Below are 3,960 nucleotides of genomic sequence, written 5' to 3'. Positions count from 1 at the left end.
TTGTAATGCATAATGACGTTTAATGGAATTCATCTATATTCAAAACTCTAGTTTGTATATTCATCTATATTCATCTATATCCATAGAGCAAGAGTGAGAGCATGAGAGAGAGAGAGCGGGAGAGAGAGATAGATAGAGAGAGAGAGACGACTCATGAATATGGATGTATGTATTACAAACTTTGAATGAAAAATTGTTTCTAGAGCGAAGAAACCGATTCTCCATTGTTTTTTGTAAATAATAAAAATATAGTTACATTGCTGATTATGGCTATAAAGAGCCAAAACTATAGTAGAAGTTAGAACTTCTCTGATTCCAACAATATGAGCCTAGAAAGGCTCAACTACTACAATGAAGTCGAGATCAGAACATGGAAGAGAAGGTGGTGTATGAGGAAAAGGCACAACAGAAGCTCCTTGGTCAACCTTCTTCATAGGATAATCCACTATCGCTTGAACGACACTGATTGTCGTCTTCGAGTCATAGCATCCACCATCGCCTCAATAGCACCGATTGTATGAGAATCATCTATTCGTTTAACAATATAATGTATAATGTTTATCCGTCGCCTCACAAATTTATACTATGAAAATAATCATTTCATACCTGTAATCTTGAATTTTGAATTATCTTAATAATTCCATTTGGGATATCTCTACATAGAATTCTTCGTTCCCTTCGCTCCAATACCTATCAACATGTGTAAATCAATGATTCGTTTAATAATAAATAAAAAACATTGAGTCACATCAACTCTTTGTTTACCTTCTTGTTATTTAGAATGAATGAGAATCTTTCTGTAACACTACCCTCTGTCTCCACCTAAATGTCTTGGCGTAATTGAGCAAGTGTGCAGCATTGTCTAAGTGATATAATTCCTAATAAATTGTCATTCTCATTGATGGTGATATCCAATGCTTTATTCTCAGGACCAAAAGAGTTCAAATCTTGATCCATTGGAACCAATTGGTTCCCAATCATTCTATTGCGTTTATAGTAAAATGTTAAATGAAATTTTGAGTGGCAGTCATGTACTTCAGTTTAATGGAGTTGTGCACAACCTCACATTATACTTGGTTGGATGTTATCATGTCCCAACCATAATCCAAGAAGTCAGGAATTCTTTCAGCACCATTTGCAGAGAAAGAGAGCATCGTCTTGCAAATCTTGATAGAAAATTTATTGAATAGATCTATAGAGGCATGCAAATAGTTATTTTGTTGATTCTACTAGCAATCCCTGGCCGTAAGGATCATTGTACTTCTGAAAACAACCTGGCTCTATATGACTCTATTACAGCACCATGAGGAATTGGCCAATCAACGGTATTCCATGCTGGAAGAGCTAGTTTCTTCAACACACCATGGGTGTTGGCTTTATCCACCAATAGTTGGTAAAAATGATCATAGAAAAGGACTCCTAATTGAGCTAACTATGCTACTGATCTACCTTGATATTGCAACTCTCCTATGGACCCATGTAACACATCCATGAATCCTAAAATGCATTGGTAGGTTGCCACTGCTCATAAGATGAAGGATATATATCTAAAAATAAAAATAAAGACATTGAGGTTCAAGAAATTCTATGATTATGAAATAAAAAATTTCAATGAAGTCAGTTTTGAAATTTGGCCTATGTTGTGGAAGATAAGTTGGATAATTCTCTTGCAACACAAGCTCTCTATGCATGTACACATGTTGATCCAATATTTCCTTTATTGATTTCATCCCCTCCTTGGTTCTAAAACCTTTCACCCTACCCTTCCAAGATGCCAAAAAGAGATTACTTGAACATGGCTTCTTCCTTCTGTTTGGTTGCATGAGCATCCAACTTCCTTTTGATATAGTCAGTCTTTGCCAAGAGCCATCATGTGTAACCTTGTTGGCTACATCGATCGAAGATATAGAGGAAAGAGGTCGACAAGTGAGGGAGCTCATGTCTATCACATCATCCTCGACAATCTGATCAACATGATGTTTGGCACAAGAAGGGTTCTGATGATCAATGCATGCCATTGAGACTAGTATCCAAACTTTTACTCGAACACCTGAAACTCGATGGACATATCAAAGAGCACACATTAGACTCTAGTCTTGAATAACCACGATCTTCTTATTCAAAACTTAAGAATATTATCAATGAGAGAGATTGACAAAGCAATGATATCGTTCTCGTACCTTGCACTTCAATATTATGATCAACAACGCTTCCTGAAAAACTAAGACCATGGAAAACTTTCAAAAGTTACATTCCATTCTGTAGCATCTTTATAAATACATTCTTGTTCACTAAAAACTAAAAGAATATTATCCAACTTAACATTTTCACATCTTAAATCTCCAAAAAGAGAGATTGAAAAAACAAAGAGCTTGTTGTTGTACCTTGCTCCTCAATATTTTGATTAACAAAGCTTCTCAAAGAGCGAGGTCCTGTCAATGGTTTGCCATACCCATGAAAAACTTGCAAAAGTTATATTTTACTCTGCATCATTTTGATAAACACACAGTTTTGCGCAAGCATAGATTAGATTCAAAGAGAGAGATTGACAAAGAAACGGGCTTTTGTACCTTGGTCCTAGAGGTAATTCAAGTTCTAGTTTGTTGTCGCCACCCAAAACTCGCAGAAAGAAACCCAATCCATAGGTTGAAGGAATGTATACGAGGAGGAAACTGAGAGAGAGAGAGAGAGAGGGAGTGAGAGAGATAGAGGGAGGAAGAGGGAGAGGGAGAGGGAGAGGGAGAGGGAGAGAGAGAGAGAGAGAGAGAGAGAGAGAGAGAGAGAGAGAGAGAGAGAGAGAGAGAGAGAGAGAAGGAAGAGTAATTTGGGAGGGGAGAGTAGTTTGGGGGGAAAGCACAATTCAGATAATGATGTATTTTGAATGGGACATTGTCAAGTAGTAGAATCGTGTCAGTAGCTTGACCAAAATTTTTAATTGTTTTTGATAGTTGTACATTAATAAAATATTCTTTCTTGCTCTGACAATGTAGATACAACTCAAATTTTTTATAATTTTCCCACGTTACGTTGGCTCTATGGCCATTGGTTGAGAGCTATTTTTCATTTTGGCCAAAAGGCCCCAAAATGAGCTCCCTTTTTTCCTAATGTGCCTCCTATAATTTTTCTACTAGTTGTATGCATAGTTGTTAAACTAGCTTGATGTTTAGCCTCAAGGGATCTAATGTACCACCTTTGAATTGTGGGCCTCATTGACGTCTTAGTATGACCATGTGAAAAATTCTATGGATTTAATGTAGAGATCAATCAAGGAAAATTAAGTATTATATTATCCTCCTTCCAAGAGTTACCTGACCAACATGATCAACTACAACATCTTGGGTGACTTGAGTTTCACAACATTGATATGAGATAGTTTTATTTGGTTTATATCAAGGTAATGGGGGGAACTACCAACTTTCCATTTCAACCCTCTAAACTAGATTCACATTGTTCACTTGATATTTGGAGACATCATCATGGCTTGAAGTATTACCATGGTTACTAGAATGTGAGTCAGCAGGTTATGGACCACATCATGTGGGTTGAAAATCTAAGAGATTCTTCCTCTCACATCTGTACTTAGACACTATAAAACTATGCATGTCTTGATTTTAAGCCAAAGGGAATTTTCCCTTGACTACCCTATTATTTATTCCAAGTCTTGAGGAACCCATCAAAGGGCACTCATTGAGTTTGAGTCTTGATCCCTAGATTCAAACCTTATAAATTAAATTTTGGATTGGGGGATAGAAGAGTGACAACTAAATCTAGGATTTGAAGTTCACCCACCAGATCTTGGCTCTTAAGAGTAGTAATGGCATCTTCGCTTCTAATTTGATCATTGAATCTATGCTCCAAATTTTGGTCATTTTATATGGGTTTGTTTGAAAATTTGTTAAAGTTGGGTTCTAGATATGCTTTTAATTATGAACTCTCAATTTAAACCAACAAATGTTATCC

The 3,960-nt window shown here is 36.4% G+C and overlaps 1 pseudogene; it reads right to left on the bottom strand.

Moving 5' to 3' along the window:
- Nucleotides 1-600: 600 nt before the first annotated feature.
- LOC147905667 (uncharacterized) lies at nt 601-1,691 on the bottom strand (annotated as a pseudogene).
- Between the last annotated feature and the right edge of the window lie 2,269 nt (nt 1,692-3,960).

This window comes from Dipteris shenzhenensis, chromosome 1 (assembly GCF_047967505.1).
Source record: "Dipteris shenzhenensis isolate YYH24624 ecotype China chromosome 1, Dip_SZ_1.0, whole genome shotgun sequence".
In the NCBI taxonomy this organism is placed as follows: Eukaryota; Viridiplantae; Streptophyta; class Polypodiopsida; order Gleicheniales; family Dipteridaceae; genus Dipteris; species Dipteris shenzhenensis.
The sequence above is the reverse complement of the archived record's forward strand: the minus strand, read 5'-3'. Positions and strand labels throughout refer to the sequence as shown.